The sequence below is a fragment of the Crocodylus siamensis genome, chromosome 15, assembly GCF_052110815.1.
Source record: "Crocodylus siamensis isolate JL-2025a chromosome 15, ASM5211081v1, whole genome shotgun sequence".
Classification (NCBI taxonomy): domain Eukaryota; kingdom Metazoa; phylum Chordata; order Crocodylia; family Crocodylidae; genus Crocodylus; species Crocodylus siamensis.
The window spans coordinates 54,946,643-54,968,210 of NC_143409.1; the positions used below are offsets into that span (position 1 = coordinate 54,946,643).

At 50.8% G+C, this 21,568-nt stretch overlaps 2 pseudogenes across 1 annotated transcript in view; one reads left to right on the top strand and one right to left on the bottom strand.

The window, feature by feature from the left end:
• Positions 1–2,136, bottom strand: part of LOC149852951 (DLA class II histocompatibility antigen, DR-1 beta chain-like) — a 26,291-nt pseudogene extending 24,155 nt beyond the window's left edge.
• Positions 1–21,568, top strand: part of LOC149852950 (DLA class II histocompatibility antigen, DR-1 beta chain-like) — a 298,803-nt pseudogene that overhangs the window by 27,979 nt on the left and 249,256 nt on the right. The window lies entirely within an intron of this gene.

Below are 21,568 nucleotides of genomic sequence, written 5' to 3' on the forward strand. Positions count from 1 at the left end.
GGGCTGCCCCCAGACAGCAAATTTGGCAGCAAGATTGGCAGGACTTGTCACAGGGGGGTCATGTGCCCTGCCCCAACTAAGGCAGCTCCAGTTGCCCATGACACAAGCTATCTCCTTAGGGTATGGACAGAATAAGTGGTGTTCCTGAGGGGCTCAAGAGCTACCCCAGTCCCCCCAGGCTCTTACCCTGGGCCACAGTTAGGGATCCCAGCAGGCTGCTGTGCTCCACCTGGCAGGTGTAGACATCCCTGCTCCGGGGGGTCATTTCCAGCATCACCAGGATCTGGAAGGTCCAGTCTCCGTTCTGCATCAGCTCCGTGGACACCACTCCGGCCGTCTGCTCCTGCCCGTTCTTCAACCACTTGACCTCAATCTCACCAGGGTAGAAACCCATCACGAAGCAAACTAATGTGTCTGGGTGGGCCTGGGCCCCTGATTTTGTTGGAGAGACTTTCACCTTGGGTTTCACTGGGAGGGCAATAGATAGAGAGAATGAGCTAGGAATGAGAGTGATTCCTCCCCCAGCAAGTTTTCTACCCCCAACCCCAAACCCTCATCAGTCTCTCTCACCCTTGACTCTTGGGTTCATTTACATCTTGTAATTTGGTTCCACTGTGACATTGCTCTGTTTCCTCACACCTAACACACACCTTTTTTTCCCCCAAAAACAGGTGTTGTGCTTTGTAATGAGCGTCTTAACTGAGAAATACAGTAAGGACACTTTCCTAGCAGAAGTAAAAGTAAAATCTTCAGCCTTAGCTCTCCCTCTGCCCCCACTGCTACTCAGGTACTTATGACAAGGAAAGACTTTTTTTCCTTTTGATTCTGTCTTTCTAAAGCAAGATGTGTGTCTCATTCTGTGCTGCATGTTGCGTGCAAGAAAATAACTATTTGCTGAATTTAAGCTTCAAATCCTATTACTTCTTTAAAATACAAACTGGCTGCAGAGATGTGTTTCCTTAAGCCCCTAAATAAGAACAATATATCTCCTGAAGCACTTAAATGAAGTTGTAGTCGCTCAAAATGCAGAAGCATATCCGGGCAGGCAAAGCTGTCTTAGGGTCCCAGTAAACCCGGCCCCCGCCCGCGGCTGTGGTGCCCCCTCCGAAACAGCAGGGAGCTGCCTCTACTCCAGGGAAAGGCTCCACAGGGCTGTGAGTCCCCTTGTTCCTGGCTGTGACCCCAGGGCCCCTGCCCTCAGGCACACTTGGTTGCAACCAATGATTTCTAGGGAGAGGAGTCCTGATTTCAATCACTGGCGGATGCCACCCACCTGCCCCAGGACCCACAGCCATTTTCCAACCACACCAACCGCAAGAGTGGAGAAGAGAAGACCCCTCCGCACCACAACCCCACAGCCCCCATTACTGTGGCCTTCCCCTCTCAGTCCCAGTGGGTCCTGGTGCTCCTGGACCACGTCTGAAACCACCAGTATCACCCAACTGCCCCTAACTGCCTCCCGCCCCAGGGAGTGTCCCTGCCCGCTGTGGTGTGGCAGTGCAACCCCCATATCCCCTGCCCTGCAGCCATCTTCTTCCTGCTTCCCTTAAATTGGTGCTTCTGACTCCAGCCCAGTGCCACCTTCTGTCCACCTCCCCCCACCACTCCTGAACCCGCCAAACTACCTCCTTTCACTGGACCCATGTGATTCCTTTGGCCCTCCCCATGTCAAATGAGCCCCCTTCCTCTGCCCTTCCTCCTGTGGGAGCAGCTCTGCCTCTGCCCTGTGCATGCGTGGAGGCAGCTGTCTCTGCCCACTAGTGGGGATGGAAGTGGGGAGGAGGACATGGGAAAGTCTCCCCTGCAGTTACTTGTCCTCACCACCACCAAACACTGCGGGGGCTACAACAGCCCAGACTCCAGGGACGCACCTGTTCTGGCCACTGAAGAAGGTACCATCGCCAGGTAGTCGTGTCGGCAGAGTGTGTTCACTAAGCCCCGTCTGTACTCCAGTACGGCCTTCTGGCTGTTCCAGGACCTGGCAGAAGTCTCCCCCAGCTCTGTGTTGGCCACTCACGTGCCCTCATCACTGTCGAAGTGAATGAACTGCTCCTGGTTCCAGATCTCCCGGTCCAGATACCTCACCCGCTGGGAGCCATTGGTGTAGTGACACTCTTGCTTGCCCTGTACCATGAAATGCTCTGAAGTGGGGGGAGGGGGGACAAAGCAAGTGTAGGTCAGGGACTCATCCACAGAGATGGTCAGTAAGAAGTTAATGGGATTGGCTTAGCAGCCCTGTCCAGTGCCTTCCCCTGCACCGCAGGGACTGCAGAGCTTCCCCCCTGCACTGCCCCCAGCATGGCCCCACCATGACCATCATGCTACTTTCCAGCTTCTACTCCCACAGCACCACTGTGCCCCCCATGACCCAAACATAGCTTTTCATAGATTTCATAGATATTAGGGACTGGAAGGGACCTTGGAAGATCATCGAGTCCAGCCCCCCACCCGAAGGGCAGGAAGTCAGGAGGGGTCATAGGATCCCAGCAAGACAAACATCCAAATGTCTCTTGAAGGTGTTCAGTGTAGGTGCTTGAACCACCTCCAGCGGCAGATCGTTCCAGACCTTGGGGGCTCGGACAGTGAAGAAGTTCTTCCTTATGTCCAGCCTGAATCAGTCTTGGAGGCGTTTGTGACTGTTTGACCCTGCCATCCCTTGGGGTGCCCTAGTGAACAGATGTTCCCCTGTAGATACTCCTGCCTCCTTGCTCCTGCCCCTGCAGCACCATTGTGAGCCTGCTGCCCATGTCCACCTCCTGCTCAACCCATGGAAGACCCTTCTTCCCCCAACCATCTGTCCCCTGCCTCTGCTCCACCAGTGAGAACCTGCAGGCCTCACATCAGCTCCTGCCCCTCTGGTGCCTCCCCAGACCACAGCCTGTGGGGAACTACCCCCTAACCCCTGCCCAGCCAGGAGCTGCCTGGGGGTTACAGGTCTCTGCTCACCTGGATACCGCATGCAATGAGCCATGCGGGTTCTCGGAACATCACTGTCACCAGCAGAGCCCCAGCCCAGCACCTCCCAGTCTCCAGGCTCTCACTTGTCCCCATCACTGCTCAGGAGACAGAGCTGAGAAGCCAGCAGTTCCCCCCAAACTGAGAACCTCTCTGCCAAGCTCTGAGCATGATCTCTTCCAGGACGCTGTGCCAGCCTCAAGGATTGGGGAGCCGCAGCCTCAGGGCCCAGTCAGCATCAGGTCTGAGCAGCAGCATCTGTCTCAGGCAGAGCCAGGCTCAGCAGGGCTCCACCACACATTTCTCCCTCCTGCAGCAGTCAAAACCTGGGAATAGGCTGCAGGGCTCTGCCAGCATCTGCCCTGGACCCATGGCAGCTTGCATGGTTGCTGAATTGACATGGATCTGGGGGAAGTCCAGGGTGCAGCCCTCCCCACAGCAGAGAGCCCACCCAACACCTGGGACACTGAATGGATGGATCTGCACATGGGGGTGTTGGGGATCTCTCAGGTACAGGTGGTGAATTAATTCCAGGAGGAAAGTTTGGGTTCAGACCCAAATGAGGACTAGTAAAGCCTTTACCTGTACCCAGAGATAAGCCCTGCCCCACAGGGACTCAGCCAGAGAGGGGGCCAGTCTCCCCGGCTCAGACTCCATGGGGTCCTCGGCTGGTCCTTTGGCAAACAACTACATTCTCCAAAAGTGCTGATGGTCCCAGAGGCTCTCCCCACCCATCCTGCACTTCTCCACACACCCCATGAAGCTAGGCAGAGCCCTTCACCCCAGTCCCAGATGGGAGCAGAGGCCCAAAGCATCCCAGTATCTTCCTCAGGGGCAGATCAGGACCCTGGGCCCAGGCACCAAAGTCCCACACAAGTGCCCAGCCTGTGGAGGCCTCTCCATGTCTGGACCCTCTGTATCTCAGTGCTCACCCTTCCAGCTTCACATGGAGGAAGCAACTCAATGTTGCATTCAGGGAAGACAGGAGTGTGATGGGAGCACTGAGCTGCTCTGTGCACAAAGAGAGGGGCTCAGGGCAAGCTGGGCTTGGTCACTAGAGCCAGAATGGAGCCGGTGCCTTAAAAGATGGGAAAAGCCCCATGTCCCTTTCTCCACCCTTCATGCCAGCACTCAGAGGGACACTAGCCTGCAGTGTCAGGTACCAGAAGCAGGGAGCTGGGGAACGGGTGCCAGGTGCAGGTGGAGACTTATACTACAGCAGGGAGTCAGCTGTCTGCCTTCTCCCAGCTGCTCAAGCGTCTCCCCCAGCTCAGGGTTCACCCTGGCCTTTGCTTGGGAAGGTAAGAGGAGAGTGTGCAGTGTAGTCCTTACTCCCCCAGTAGCACCATCACTGGGTAACCAGTGATACAGCTTTCCCTGGGCCCCCATGATTGGTGCAGGAATAGATGGGGACCCCAACCCTCAGAAATTCCTGGAGCTGTCTCTGTCTTGGCGTCTCCTGAATGTGCAGAGAAAACCCACTCGCTCTAGTCCTTCAAGAAGGATGGAGTGACACTGCCTGAAGCAGCAGGATGGGACCTGGTACATGGCTCGGTGATTCAAAGAGCAGCAACAACTAAAAGAAGCAGCTCATCCAAGACTCCTTAAACCAGGTTCTGGTGGGTTTGGGGGCATGGGGAGGGGTTCTGAGCACCAGGACAACTTCCCTGGCTCACAGGGCAGTGCTCTCCTGTGTCACAGCTCCCAGCTCAGCCCTTGGGCTCTGGGCACATCAATCTGTGGGGGCTCTCCAGGGTCCAAAAAGCCCCAGTGTTTTTGCTGCCCTCACCTCAGGCTCAGAGGTGCTCCACCATCCCATAGTAGCATCTTTGTATGTCAAGCAGTGGAGAGCTCTCACTCACAACTTCAGAGGAGTCCCTCATCCCCAAACCCCTCTCTGTTGTCTGCCCACCTAGAACAAGTGGAGACAGACCCAAGGGGCTTGTCTTCAGTGCCAAGTGCCTCAGCTCCACTGGACTCTGTGGCAGAAAGCCACCTTGTTTCTCCCCAAAATCTCTGCCCTGTGACACTGTGACTAAAATCTCTGAGCAGCAACCATTTGATTAGGATGGGCCCAGAACAGGGGACCGCACCCTGGCCGGTCTCTTTAGGTAACCTGAGCTGGCTGCAGTCCTGAGGGAGGGGGAACCTGCTCCCCCTGCCTACGCGACTTGCATCAATGACCTGGGTGGGGGGTTTCTACCTGGTGGGCTGGAATCTGCCTGGTAACAGGTGATGTATTTCAAATTGGTTGGCTGACAGCCAACTGGGGCTGACCTCCACTGGACCAGGTGAATGAGGTCACAGGAACTATACAGGTTGAGGGGGGAGGAGGCTCTCTCTCTTCGGCCATGAGGTGAAGCAGCAGCAAAGCAGGGGAGACAGAGGAGCCTTGCCATCGGGACTGAGCTCTCTCTCACCCCCAGACTCCAGAGGGGAAACGGGAGAGCTCTGGAAGACGCGTGTGAGCAAGCTACTCAGTCGGATTAGATATCTAGCTGGCAGTAACGCAGATGGGTGATCAAAAGGCTACCTCAGCCACACTGTTTGCTCTTTAGGATTTCTAAGATATTGCTCAATCCTGTACCCTAGTTTCCCCTACCCCCTGTAATCAATAAAGTTCTCCTTTTTGACCGGTGTGGGAGACTTATTGAGGGGTGGGTCTAAATTACGCCAGAGAGACCCCTTAGGTCTGCGGACTAAGGGAGACTTTGCTTTTTGCCCCCTGACTTGGGGAAGCGCCCCAAGTGCCTGTACCGGGTCGAGTACCCTTCGGACTATTAGGCCTGTGTTTCCCCAAGGACACAGGGCCGAGACAGTCCCTTCTCGGGGTGGTGGCAGCACGTTACCCCCAGACTAGCGAGTGTGCTCCGGGAGAGGGGTCGGCCAAGCATAAGGCGCCCCTAGGGAGGCATTCGGAGCCTGGAAGGTGGTCGGGCGCAGGGAGGTGGGCGGCTCAACACAGGAGCGCCCCCTACTGGCCCGCCACAGACTCCCTCAGGTCTGGCCATCTCTTAGCAGAGGAGATAATGCCACCCTTTATCTGATTTCTGCCAGAAATTACAGGTCCCCTCCTCCAGAGAAAAGGCTGCTGCAATGCCCCAAGTGCTCTGCTCTCAGGCTCCCACCCACCCTCATGCTATTCAAGGACATTCGAAAATAAGCAACTCCAGCCACAAGTATGGGAAGAGCTGCCGGGCTGGCCACAAGAGACAGTATTGTGACTATGCAGGGACATGAGCCCTGGATTGCCACTAGCAGATTCAACAGGAAGGACCCATAGGTCCTCACCTTCATGTTCAACACATTCACAAGCTCACACTCCCAGTAGCTGCTGTCCTCCAAAGCCAGCTGAGAGCCCTCCAGGCAGGGCTCCAGGGACTGCCTCTGCTAGCACTCAGTGACAGGAAGCCAAGGACAGCCTGTCCAGAGCTGTAGGGTAAGCCCAGGGGGAAAGTGTCAAAGGTGACTTGAAGGGGCACCTGTGAACCAACTGGATTTCATGGCCTCTGTCAGGGTTTCACTGACCTTTTATTGCTCATTGACACCACTTCCCTCAACTGGCTCTTGCTGCCCAAAGGACCGTGGCAGCGGTGGGGTGAGGGAAGCACCAGCTGCAGTTATGGAAGCACAGGAGAGCCTGACTTTGCTACTCTGGGCTGTGAACACACACGGCTTGGGAAATACTGCCCTAGGAAAACGGAGTGCTTGGCACACCACAGGCACCAGTCAGACAAGTTACTGGTCAGAAAGGCATCACCCCACAGCAGGACAGAAAGCTTCTTCTTCCCAGTCCCAAAGATGTGATCCCGAGCACTAACAACACCAATGACAATAGTGGAAGCTGCACTCCAGGTTTCCGTGAACCTGACTCAGCCCCACCTGCTTCCCTCCAACACCTCCACAGGACACCACAGGCACCTGAACTAGTCCTACAAGCTCAGCCTGCCAGGGAGTGTCCTAATTGGCCCCAAGTGATGACAAGCTCAGGGATGTCCTAGAACCAACCCAGCCATGAGTTGGAGCATGCATTTCCTGGGCAACCCGAGGCCCCTCCATCCTGTCTGTAACAGGGCAAGGAACAGCCCTCTTCCTTCGGTGCTATAAAGTTGTGAGTGTGGGGGAGAGCCAAATCAGGACAGAGCAGGGATAATTATAACTACTTAGTAGGCACAGTTGGGAAGAGGGATCATACCGGGGTGAATGTTGCATGATTAAGAGCCAGTGGCTATTAAAGTCCACAGCAGGGGGCTTTTCTTCTGTAGACCAAGACTACATACAGGTTTGAACAGTTTTGAAAGTAAACTTTGTGATATAATGTTATTCTCTTCACAAATAACAAAGTTTTTCAACCAGCTTTCACTTGTCTCTCTCTCCCACCCGGAAGATCAGCTTGCTTGCCCCCTCCTTCTTAGGCTGCAGTTGTACCTTACTTCTCAAATAGAGGTCGAAGAAGGACTCACACCTTAATCTATTCTCTTCCTACACACTTTATCTAAAGCCTCAATGGAAACAGCACTACATAAATTTCTATGTAAAACAGAAAGTATCCTGTGTCTTCTCTCATTTGTATCATGTCAGACCATGAGGAATATTTGCAGAGGCTGGACGGTGGTCGTTATCGAGGATCATCAGATCCCTTGGTTACCGGGGATCCCCTTGCCCAGGACAGCTGCCCCCAAAGCAGTGTTGGGGGGGCTGCATCAGCCTACTCCAAATCCCCCTCCCCCCAGCATTCAACACTAATGGCCAGCATGACCTAATACCCCCACCGAGGTGAAGAAAGAAAAAACTGCCAAGGACCAATGAATTTCCCCCTCCCCTGCCAATCACCACATACGCAGTGGCCAGAATCGAGAGGCTGCGCCGTGGGGGAAGGGGGCGGTGGTTATGGTGTGGTTGGGTGAAAGGAAGGAAACAGGCCAGGCTACTGTTGAATCATTTAGTCTATTTGCATGTGAATCCTATTATAGTTCGCAGTCATGTCCCCAAACCAGTTTTAGACCTGCTTGTCTTCTCAAGTCATCTACCACCACAAAGAAACCAAACCCATCTCCCCACCTCCGACCCATTGCCCCCCCTCCACCATCCTGCATCCCATACAGAGACCTCCCTGAGACCCCATTATGAACCCATTATACAAGATGATTTTTTTTATAAGACAGACTTTATTCAATGAGAAAGGAATACGAAATGGAACATTGATGATAACAGGGACCAAGTCACACAATTACAGAGCACATTCCCCTGCAGAGTGGCACACAGGTGCCACCAGACAGTCTGGTGCCACCAGACAATTTCTGATCACAGCAAGCACCCCTCCTGCTATTTGCCTCCATCTCTAGCCCCCCACACTCAGCTACTTCTCGGCTGTTCAGGGTCATGGTTTTTGTCAGTTCTCTTAACTGTTCTCTCCAAGAGTCACTGAAGACCTCCCCCCTAGTTTCACAGATATTATGCTCCCACCATGGAAGGGGTAATGCTACCAAAATCAACTTCTAGCCTGCAGTTGGGTGATTTCCCAAGGGCTTTCAAGTGCCCAAATGCACACTCTACGCTCATGCAGCACTTGCTTAGCTGCTTGTTGAACAGCAATTTCTGGGGGTCACTCGCTTGCCCCACATATGGCTTCATGAGCCAGGGCAGGACTGGGTAGGCTGAGTTAGCTAGTATCAGGGAGGGCACTGAAACACCCCAGAAGACAGCCTGCTCCAGTCCTGGGGCATATTGGCCCTTGTCCATCATCTCAGGCAGCGGTGAGTTTCGAAACCCATGAGCATCGTGTACACTTCCCTGCCCATCCCATGTAAAAGTTTGTAAATCTGCCTCTGTGGGCCATGACAGCTTGCAGAATCACAGAGGGAAACCCCTTTCAGTTTAGGAATGAACTCTTGTCCTGGGACCAGTTTAGGATGGGAATGCGCATGCTGTCAAGTGCTCCCACACACTTAGGGAAGCCTATTTTGCGGTATCCTCCAACCGCCTCGCAGGGATTACTTAGGCGTATGAATTTCTTTGCTGCCAGCTCCTGCAGTAGGTGGCAAGCCTCATTGATCGCCCTCCCAGCAGTGCAGGGAGCCCTGCCAAACTGATGTGCCACATGGTGCAGGCTTGTTGGAGTGGCCAGTTTCATGATGGCCATGGCAACACGCTTCTCTTCACTGATGGTCCTCCACATGAGAGTCCTCTGATACTGGATGTGCCTTTTCAGCAAGCTAATGATGTGGAAGAACATCTCTTTGCTCATTCTGAACGTTTCCAGCCACTGGTCATCATTGCATGTTGACATGACTCTTCTTTCCCGGCACTCCACGCCGCTTTCATGCGCCCATATCTCATGATGCTTGCCATTCATATATGGCCAGGAAGCAACTATAGTCTTTGGCAACCATGCTTTTTGTTTGTTGCAATGCGAGAGCAGCTTCCCCACTTCAGTTAACAGCATCCTCTTCATGGCAAAGCTGCAAAGTTGGTTCTTGAGGAAGTTTAAAAGACCAAACCACAGGTACATCAAGCTGCTGAAGCCCATCAGTAGAACCATACATCTGTGATGTGAATGTTTGACAGCCTTCAAGATTAACCTCTGCTTTTTCCTTAGTCCCTCAGGATTTGAGGAAGACATTGTCTTTAGCAAGCAGAACACACAAAGATTTTGGCCTCTTGAGTGACCTCTTGCTCAAATGTCTGCAAAAGTCACTCTTCTAGATTAGCATGAAACGACTGGCATCATAGCTACAGAAACCATGTGCTCCCTGCAACTGCTTTGTTTGAAAAGAGCTGAAATCTTACCACATTGCAAAAACAATAGCCTGTGTGCTTGAACAGTCTAGACCAAACCATACATGACCCATACATGAGAGAGAGCTTCCAAAGTCATGGATGGGAGCAGCCTGCCAACATCATTGTGTGAAAAAATTGTTTCCATTCCATTCCACAACTTCCCATCCAGCACATGGACTATTCAACCTCTCTGGCCTGTGCCTAAAAACACACTCGGGCACCCCCATCCCGCTCTCCCCTGCCCCCCACCGGAGGGACTATGAAACTTCTCAGAAAGGATTTATTTTTTCTCGCATATATAAAGGAAATGTGTCTCATTGAAGCCTTCTAGTGATTTATTGCTTTCTTGCCTGCAGTGACCACCCAACACTTTCAAGAATTTCCAGTACAATAGCTGTGTGACAATGTTTCTGAATGACATGGGCTAGACTATCTAAAGTGAAGAACTGCCTCAAATGTCAGGAGATTGCACAAATCACGCTTCTTTTATACCTCTCTTGATAAAAGGTTCACACGTCCCAGGTCTTCAGACATACCCAAGAACAGGTCCTAGCAGAAGGCTGTAGGGCAGGGGTCGGTAACCTATGGCATACATGCCCAACATGGCACACGGCATTGTTTTTATCGACACATGGGCTGCTCCCCATCCCTTGGGGCAGGAAGAGGTGCGCTCAGATTGAACAGCACGTGGCTGCCTGGGAACAGCCTTGTGCCACTGCTGAACCCTACAATAGACTTGCCACCACTGGACCCCATCACCAGGCCACAGGCCCCACCCAGGTAAGAGCCCCTGGCCCCAGCCCTAGCCCAGTCCCGGCCCTGGCCCCAGGCCAGAGACTGTCCCCACCCTGATGGCCCTGACCCCAACCCTGTACTGCTGGCCAGCAGGCCCCAGCTGGCACCGCCACTGCTGCAGGCCCGGGCACGTGGTGCTGCTGGCCTGGCCCCAGCTAGCACCATTGCTGCTGCGGGCCCCGGCATAGTGCCAGCACAAGGCCAGGGCCGTCAGCAGCACTGGGATGGGGCTGGGGCTGGGGCCGCGGCCGCGGACCTGCATGGCCCCTGGCCCCATCCCGGTGTTGCAAAATATTGCTGTACATTTCTCGGGAGGCATGCGAAGAAACTCAGACACACACTTATTAGCAGCACAAAAGGTGTATTTGCAAATAGGGTCGGAGCAGAGTCAAAGAACTCAGATTACTCCGCACCCCTGAGGAAATTCTCAGCTGGCATTTTATCCCTTCCCTCCTGGGCACGTGTGCAGAAACAGGAACTCTTACAGCTCATTTCCGTTTCATACAAACTTATATGTGACTACGTCACTTCATCCATCGCATGTATATTATAATTAACTACTTAAGTATGCAGGGTGGATAGGTGAATATGCATCAGCTAATTGTGCATGCTCAGAAAGTTCTTTAGGTCACCAAGAGTTTAAATCCCCACCCCTTTCAAGGACACAGTCAGTTGAATTCCAGCTTCTGTAATCTGCATGTGAAAACCAGGAGGAGTGTGGAGGAGAGAGTGGGGGAGAGAGAGTGATTTAGCATAAGAAAAACTAGCAAGGCTGGCCAAGGAAAAAAATAGTCCTTGGCAGTGTTTTTTTCTTATCAGGTACAAGATGCAAACTGTGCATTTCTAACAACACTCCATTTCTCACAATATTCTAACAATAATCCATTTACTGTGCATTTCTAACAATATTCCCCCCTCAAGATGCTTTCTGCTCCCCATTTTCATTTAGGCAGATCAAGATAATTATGAGGAATTTTTCTGAGGACAATGACTTTTGCTACAGTCTGCGCTTTGAGGGGGACTGCTGCAACTTGCATCCCTTCAACTGTGGTGGTTATCAATCTAGTGAAACAGGGAATAAGGAAAGGGATAAAAATCAAACCAGTCAGAGCACACAAAAGCACAAACCCTACTTTTCTCCACCAGGGTCCTCCAAGTAAATTAGACCACCAGTCTTTACCCCATGTGTTTTCCCACGTTTGTATTGGTACATGGGCTATTTTCCTGATCCCTTTGGCAATCTCTAAGACTGCTTTTCCGTTATCATCTATTTGGAGACAACAATTAGAAAGGTTGAACTTTCCGCAGACTCCACCATCCTCTGTGAGTAAATAGTCTAAGGCCATTCGATTTTGATATATGGCTTCTCTCATCTGGGAACTCTGTTGGGCCAGTAACTCGAGAGCAGTGGCAGTTTGGTTAGTAATTATTTCCAAGACTGCCTGCAACCTGATGATTCTATTTAGCATATATATTGGTGTCCGGTATCCCCAACTCCCATCATTAGCCCATGTAGCTGGTCCATAATACTCAATAATCCTTTGAGGGGACCACTCATCCTCCTTCCACTTTTGGGAGCCACCCCATGTCAAACTTACATCAATACTTCTCTTGGCCCTTTTCCAAATCATCATACAAAGAGACTCCCAACTCATTTCCAACCTCAGATGGCAGCAAAAAGAAAGCTGGTACAATTACCCCAATATAGCAGGTTCCTGTCCACCTTTGTGGCAGTACCGTATAGGCTCGTCTTCCGCAAATCCAATAATGTCCTTTTAAGGCCCTGTTCTCCCCTCCCAAGGCCAGGGGGACACGGTTCCACCAGAAAAGAAGGGGATAGTATTTGTAGCCCTGATGCCCTAAAGGGCCGGTGTAATAGTTACTCAGTTTAAACTGACATCTCCATACGCCATCTTTATCCCTATGCTCGCACTCGGTTACTTCATCTGTGTCATATAAGGCACTCCAATATCTATCAAACCATGCAGTCATGCCATTCGGGTGTGCCCATTGCCAATTATAGAAGTAGGGTATGAATCGTTCACTTCGGGTCTCATTATATGCCTGACATTTTGTAATGTTAGGATCGAAACGTGATACTCTTGCCCTTCTGAACTTCTGGAAGCAGGTGTCTTCATCATATGGGGATAATTGTGGAGTGGATGGGTTACATTTCATCCATGTGGAGTTTGGGAGCTTAACAGCAGTAGAGTTCCATTGACCTGCATACCTGCTGCAATTAAGGGCATAACAGGTAGTGCATGTTCGGACCCATTTTAATGTCCATGTACACTGGCTATGTCCCAAACTCCTCCCTGTACCATTATTGCTAATACAGTACGCTCCTAATGCCACTTGGGAAAGATCCCAGCTGCGGTTCTCATCCCATTCTTGACCAGTACCCTTAACATCCGCCTTATCACTTACCAACCATTCTGGGGCCAAAGGAAAAGCCCTCCAAGGCCACTGTTCTCCGGCCTCTCGGAGCCCCCCACAGGCCCAGCAGTTGGTAAGATTGAAAGTACCTGCAATTCTTTCCATCATGTCAACATACAAATTTGTCCCTGGGGGAGCAATTGGGGGAAGCGGGGGTATAGGCCAGCGGCTAAGGCTGCTCAATCCTGCTTCTCTCACTATACAGATAACAACAAGGCATATTAAGATTCCCACCATGTTTTCCCTTTCTTGAGATCAAATACAGCCTAAACTTTTCCCTTTTTACTTTCTTGTCTAATTTTCTGAACTTTGATTAAGCCGTCTCAGGCGCACTTGGAGATCACCAGTAGGTTCACAGCTCCACTTGCTGGCTTCTTGTTCTGAAGACGACTCAGCTTCCAGAGTGAGTTCGTCTTGGGAGTTGTTGTCCTCTGACGCTTGTGGATGTCGTTTCACACGGGTATGGTGTATCCAACGGTCATGGCCAGCAATCTTTACAGCGGTGTGGGTTGTTAGAAGTACCTGGAAAGGGCCACTCCACCTCTCAGTCAAAGGTTCCTTTTTCCACCGCTGCACCAAGACCCAGTCTCCCGGGGAGAAGTCATGTACCGGTACGTCTAAAGGCAGACGCTGAAAGGAGGCTGCATACCTGTGAAGAGAAGACAAGACAGACTGCAAAGCAATAACATACATATGAAGCTCACTATTACCTAATTCAAAAGTTACATTTTCTTGCATCCTAGGGGGTAAGACTCGAGGGGGCTTGCCAAACATAATTTCATATGGGGTTAATTTGAGGCCCCATCGGGGAGTGTTTCGAATGCAAGTAAGAGCTAGCGGCAATGCTCGAGGCCACTTAAGGCGTGTTTCAATACAGATTTTGGTGAGTAGAGTCTTTAAGGTCCTATTCATGCGTTCCACTTGTCCTGAACTCTGTGGTCTCCATGGTGTGTGTCGTTTCCAAGTGATCTTAAGGGCTTGTGCGACTTCTTGAACTACTTTTCCCACAAAGTGTTGTCCTTGATCCGACTCGATGGATTCAGGCAGGGAATACCGGGGAATGATCTCCTGCAACAAATACTTCACTACTGTAGCCACAGTGGCAGTCCTGGTGGGCCAGGCCTCGCCCCAACCGGAGAGCTGGTCTACCATGACAAGTAAAAACCTATGATGTCCAGACCATGGGAGCTCGGCAAAATCAATCTGCCATGCTTGTCCAGGGAACGCTGCCCAGGGTCTACCTCCCATTGTCACAGGGGGTTTCCTTCAAGGTTATACTCTCTGGCATGTGATGCACTTGGTAGCAATGCACTTGGTAGCAATGCACTGAGCTTCTACATATAGCCCTGGAGCTACTGCTTGGCGGATCACTAGATCACCCATAGCCAAGCCTCCCATATGGGTTCTTGCATGGAGCTGTTGCAGCACCTCCCGAAGCAATTTCCTAGGTATCATAACCTTTCCTCCCGGTACTATCCACCAGCCCTGGGAGTTCTTTTTTGCACAAGCTTTCTGTGCAAATTTATCTTCTTCAGGGGAATACTGCGGGACTAAATCCTGGACGTATGGCCATATGGCATGGGACAAGGCCTGTCTGGATACTTCCTCCACTTCTCCCCCAATAAATGCGGCTTCCTTTGCTGCCGCATCAGCCTTTGCATTTCCAAGCTTATGTTTTTCCTCAGCAGCCTTCCCATGGGCCCGCACATGAATGACTGCTACCTCTTTAGGCTGATGGAGTGCCTCTAGTAGCTTGATAATCTGGGGGCCATTAGCAATTTTATTCCCAGAAGCTGTAATGAAACCCCTTTCTTTCCACAATAGTCCATGCGCATGGACTGTAGAAAAAGCATAGCGAGAGTCAGTGTATATGTTAACCCGCTGGTCTGTCCCCAGCTGTAATGCTCGGGTGAGCGCAGTGAGATCCGCGGCCTGTGCCGACCATGAGCTCGGCAATGACTCCCTCCATACTACCTTATCCAAGGTTACCACTGCACATCCTGTTCGTCTTTTTCCATTGATGACAGAGCTGGAGCCGTCTACGAAGTATTCAGCATCTGGGTCTTCAATTGGGTCCCCAGCAAGATCAGGCCGCACCTGTGTGGTTTGATTCAGGACCTCAAGGCAGTCATGCGTCGGTTTCCCTGACTCCGGCAGCAAGGTTGCAGGGTTTAAGGCTGTAGTATGTTTGAAAGTAAGTCCTGGATTAGAGAGCAAAAATATTTCATACCGTGATTGTCTGAAGGGGTTAAGAAACTTTTCTCCCTCAGTCCCTAGAATCTGGGGAACTCCATGAGGGGTGTGTATTTCCATATCCGCACCCATGACTATCTTCTGGGCTTCTTCAACAACCACTGCTGTGGCTGCCACAGCCCGAAGACAGGCTGGCCACCTGAGTGCAACTGGATCTAGAACCTTTGAGTAATATGGGATGGGATTCATCTCCAAGGAGGATTACTCCGCGCTGGTCCGGTCCTGCAGGGACCAAACCAGGAAAGCCAAGGCTGCAACTGAACTCCAACTAGCTTCAGGCATCAAGGACAACAAAAAGTCCTTTTTCAGATATGTGGGGAGCCGCAGGAAAAGCAAGGGCAACGTTGGACCCCTGCTAAACCAGATGGGGCAACTGACAACTGATGCCCAGGAAAAAGCCAACCTATTAAATAGGTACTTTGCGTCAGTCTTTCATCAGTCACACAGGATGCCCATGCCTGCTATGGGACAGGGAAATCTGGGTGAGGGGGATCCCCTACCCTCCATCAATGCTGACCTCGTGAAGGAACACCTTGAGAACCTGGATACCTTCAAGTCAGCTGGCCCTGACAACCTGCACCCCAGGGTACTCAAGGTGCTGGCGAGCATCATAGCCCAGCCCCTGGCACGGATCTTTGAAAACTCCTGGCGCTCTGGTGTAGTGCCCGAAGACTGGAAGAAGGCCAATGTGGTGCCGATCTTCAAGAAAGGGAGGAGAGTGGATCCGGCTAACTACAGGCCCATTAGCCTGACTTCTATCCTGGGGAAGATCTTAGAAAAGTTTATTGAGGAGGCCATCCTTGAGGGACTGGCCCAGGCTAACATTCTAAGGGATAGCCAGCACGGGTTTGTTGTGGGTCGGTCTTGTTTGACCAATCTCATTTCCTTCTATGACCAGGTGACCTATCACCTGGACAAGGGAGAAGAGATTGATGTCATATATCTTGACTTCAAAAAAGCTTTTGATCTGGTATCCCATGATCACCTCTTGGCCAAACTGGACGGTTGTGGCTTTGGCTCCACCACGATCCGCTGGCTGGGAAATTGGCTCCGTGGTCGGACCCAGAGGGTTGTGATTGATGGCAGTCAGTCATCGTGGTGCCCTGTGACCAGTGGGGTCCCTCAAGGCTCTGTCCTGGGACCCATACTGTTCAACATCTTCATTAACGATGTGGACATTGGAGTCAGGAGTGGACTGGCCAAGTTCGCCGATGACACCAAACTTTGGGGCAAAGTATCCACGCCAGAAGATAGGCGGGTGATCCAGGCTGACCTGGACAAGCTCAGCAAATGGGCAGACGAGAACCTCATGGTGTTTAACACCAAAAAATGCAAGGTTCTCCACCTTGGGAGGAAAAACCTGCAGCACCCTTATAGGCTCGGCAGTGCTATGTTGGTTAGCACTACAGAAGAAAAAGACTTGGGGGTCATCATTGACCACAAGATGAACATGAGCCTGAAATGCGATGCTGCGGCTAGTAAAGCAACCAAAAGGCTGGCGTGCATCCATAGATGCTTCTCGAGCAAATCCCGGGGCGTCATTCTCCACTTGTACTCGGCCTTGGTAAGGCTGCAGCTGGAGTCCTGCGTCCAGTTTTGGGCTCCACAATTCAAAAAGGATGTGGAGAAGCTTGAGAGAGTCCAGAGGAGAGCCACGCGCATGATCAGAGATCAGGAAAACAGATCTTACGATGACAGGCTGAGAGTCATGGGACTCTTTAGCCTGGAAAAGCGCAGGCTCAGGGGTGATCTGATGGCCCCCAAAAGTTTATCAGGGGTGACCACCAGGATCTGGGGGAACATCTGTTCACCAGAGTGCCCCATGGGATGACGAGGTCGAACGGTCACAAACTCCTGCAAGACCGTTTCAGGCTGGACATAAGGAAGAATTTATTTCCTGTCCGAGCCCCCAAGGTCTGGAACAGTCTGCCAGCGGAGGTGGTTCAAGCACCTACATTGAACACCTTCAAGAGTAAATTGGATGCTTATCTTGCTGTGATCCTATGACCCCAGCTGACTTCCTCCCCTTTGGGCAGGGGGCTGGACTCGATGATCTCCCGAGGTCCCTTCCAGCCCTAATGTCTATGAAATCTATGAAAATCTATGAAATATCCCACGGGTCTCCAGGTTGGGCCTGATGGCTGTGTCAGCACCCGTGATGCAACCCCTTGATTCTCATGAACCTACAGTCGATGGCTTTTTACTATTTGGGATGGCCAGGGCAGGGGGCTGGATTAATGCTGCCTTAAGCAGATCAAAGGCATGCTGCATTTCTTTAGTCCATTTCCATTTAGTGAGACTCTCCTTAGTCAGTGAGTCATACAGTGGTCTAGCCTTCCCACCATAATCTGGTATCCATAGTCGACAGAACCCAGTTAGCCCTAGGAATGCCCGCAGCTCCTTGGGTGACTTAGGTGAGGTTAGACCTTGGATTGCCTGTATGCGATCTGCACTCAGGGCTCTGACTCCTTTTGAGAGCTTATATCCCAAAAATGTAACTTGAGGCTGACATATGTGGGCTTTCTCTCTAGAGACTTTATATCCTTTTTCCCCTAGAGTCTTTAGCAGTGACCTGGTGGCTTCCTCGCAGAGCTGCAAGTTTGGGCTTGCAACTAGCAGGTCATCCGCATACTGGAGGAGAGTCACTGCAGGGTGTGATCCCTTCCACTCCTCCAAGTCCTTCTGAAGGGCAAGTCCGAAAATATGGGGGGCTGCTATAAATCCTTGTGGAAGAACTGTCCACATGAGTTGGGCTTTATGGAAAGTATCTGGATCCTCCCATTCAAAAGCAAACAATTTTTGACTCTCTTGGTGAAGGGGAATGGAGAAGAAAGCATCTTTCAAATCTAGCACTGAAAATATTTCAGCTTCCCCCGGTACTTGTGTCAAAATCGTGTGTGGGTTCGGGACTACAGGATGGTCTGAAAGGACCTTCTTATTTACTGCTCGCAGGTCTTGGACCAGTCTATATGAGACCCCATTTGCCTTCAGCACTCCAAGAATGGGGGTGTTATAGGGTGAGGACCCTTCCACTAGCCATCCGCACCTCTTGTATTTCTCTATTAACGGCTTGAGTCCAGCTCTGGCCGCTCGGCTGAGTGGATACTGCTTTACCCGAACGGGCCCCTCCCCATCCTTGAGTATGATCCTTACCGGGGAGACCGACTTAGCTCGCGCAGGGGTTCCATCAGCCCATACCGAAGGGTCTGCTCCAGTCATGTGATCTTCAGAACTTACTGCAGGGCGACGGTCCTCCAGGAGAGCCATCTGATAGTTCGAGCTGTGCTTGACAGGTAGCTGGACCACCATCTGGTCGTCTCTGAAAAATATCTCAACTTGCAATTTTGTGAGTAGGTCCCGCCCAAGTAGTGCAACCGGGCAACTTGGAGAATATACAAAGGAGTGCTCGAGCAAATGGTCCCCCACTTTGGTGAGGAGTGGTTTACAAACAGGGAGTCGGGATTGCGTTCCCTCAATCCCTTCCACAAGTACATGCTGTTCACTAGTTACTGCACAGGGGGCGTTTTCTGGACTCATTGAAAATGTAGCCCCAGTATCCACCAAGGCTTCAAAGTTTTTGCCACCAACCCTAATGGTTACCATGGGATCTTCTCGGGCTCCAACCCGAAGGGTAGTGGTCTTAGATCCCCATCCCCTTCATTCTGTGTCCTCACCCTTTTCCTCTGCCCACATGAGGTGACCTCTTGGTTCCCCCTCTCTCTTCTCCTTTAACTTTTGGCATTCCCTCTTCCAGTGTCCTTTCTCTTTGCAATAAGCACAAACGTCTACTCCCACTCTTTCTGCTTTCCCTTTCTGCATCCCAGCCTTTCCAGGGTTACCTCCAGTTATAGCAGCTGCCAGCACTGCCATCTGTCGCTGAGCCTTTTTATCCTCCTTGCGCTCCTGCACTTGCTCATGATTCCCATATACCTTATATGCAATTTCCACCAGCTCTGAAATCAGTTTCCCAGCACCTCCCTCAGTTTTTTTGTAACTTCTTACGGATATCAGCAGCGGATTGACCAATAAACATAAGATTTACCATGCGTTGATTATCTGGGTCTTCTGGATCTAGGTCCGAAAACCTGCAGAATGCGTCATACAGCCTCCCGAGGAAAGCTGAGGGATCCTCTTCTCTTCCCTGTCTCACCTCATACAACTTAGACAGATTAGTAACCCGAGGCACTGCCTTCCCCATTGCTTCCACTATAATCCCCAGATACCGTGCACTCAGCTCTCTTCCTTCTGCAGTATGATTATCCCATCTCGGTTCCTCAACAGGGCAGGTATCACGCAAGGTACGACCAGCAGCTCCCTCTGCTTCTATCCTGGCTGCTGCAATGCGCTCTGCCGTCCCCAACACTAATCTCCTTTCCGCCGGGGTCAGGAGGGTTTGGAGCATCATCTGGACATCAGCCCAAGTGGGTTGATGGGTTTGCCCAATAGTTCGAAACAGGTCCCTCATCTTTTCAGGGTCTTCACGAAAAGAGGGGCTCTGATTCTTCCAGTTAAATAAATCTGAAGTACTAAATGGGGTGTAGACAAAAGTTGCATTGCCCCCCTCTCCGATAACCTCTCGCTTCGGGCAGTTCAGCCCCGGCTGTGATTCTACAGTCTTGCGCAAATAATAGCCCTTATTCCCTGATTCAGATGGGGCACTTGGCTGAGGCTCACGCTCTGAATCATTATGTATGTTTTGATACGCCGGTGGTAGTCTCCCTGAGGGAGGGAGCGGTGGTGCAGAGGGACTGGATCCCGAGGAGTTGTCTGATTCATCCTCGCTACCTGACAGGGTGACCAGAGAGCGGGTCCGATACTCAGTCAGTTCAGAATTCCCCCCCTCATTAGACTCAGGGAGTACAGGCGGTCCTCCTCGAGTCTTTCCTTTAACAACCATCACATGAGACTTTACTAAGCATTTCTTAATCCAAGGTGGCTGATTTTGAACCACCCACAACCAACAATCAATATAAGGAAATTGATTCCAATATCCGTTCTGCATAACTATTTCATGGATAGCTATCACTTCTTTTACTACAAAGGATCCTTTTAGGGTCCAGTGGACCCCAAGTGTTGGCCACTCGAGTTGACAAAACTTAATTAAATCACCCTTTTTCATCTTCACTCCATAATCTGCCTGCTTTGCAAATTTACTAAAGTTCCATAACATACATCTTAAGGGCGTATCAGAGTTTTCTACACGGGAGCGACCCGCACCCATTGCCCACAAGAGTGCGCCCAATGCACACCAAATACCAAAAGATTCTGGTTACAGACGGCTCTTATATACCAGGCCGAAAGTTTCCCAGTATTAAACCAAATAGAACGCGCCTTTATTCCTGGATCCAGACCAAATTGGGCAAGGGAATTTGTATACTCACTCAGATACCCCAGAGATCTCAATCAAAATGCCGGAGTATGTTTCTGGTGTCCTCAGAAACTAAAAATTTGCACAGGAGCCTTTAACTTCCCGAATATCCCGACTCACGCCTCAAACCCCAGGGGGAGGCCGAAAGAGTGTGGGGGAGGGAGTGATTTAGCATAAGAAAAACTAGCAAGGCTGGCCAAGGAAAAAAAAGTCCTTGGCAGTGTTTTTTTTCTTATCAGGTACGAGATGCAAGCTGTGTAGTTCTAACAAGACTCCATTTCTAACAACATTCTAACAATACTCCATTTACTGTGCATTTCTAACATAACTACACTCTCTACCTTTGTATATACTCACTTACCATTTGTTTATGAAAATAACATTGAACCTTCTAGCAAACCCAACGAAGGAAAACAGTTATTTACCATCAACCCATTTTTAAATGAAACCATTACATAAATGTTCTACTGCCCCACGGCACAAGGGCATGTAACTGGTTTTTTTTTTTCTCTCTCTCTTCTGTATAACTGCTGCGCGGCACCCTCACATTTATGTAACATTGAAGTCTTAACTAGTAAGCTAAATGAGCGCTTTGTATTTTTCTGTTGGCATTAAGCTACACATGCGTATTTTGTAGATTTTATTTCTTATCTAGAAGTGTTATTTTTGCAGAAATGAAACTTATGTAGAAAGTCTGCCTAGCAATTACTGTAAAAGAACTGTGTAAAAGAAATTATCCTATCACTGTATGCTCAGCTTATATCATAGTTAGTGTCACAGAGGCAGTCCAACCAACATGTATAAAGAGGCAAAGAGGCAGAAAACAGCAGAGACGACGACTGGCAAACTCTATAGGCCCGATCACCCTATAGACCAGTTCTCAGCCTCCCCGCCTGGGCATACCCCAGCGAAGATAAAGGCCTGGAAGCTCCAACAACTGACAACAATTCACCGTGTTACAGTTTTGTACTCTGTATCCCA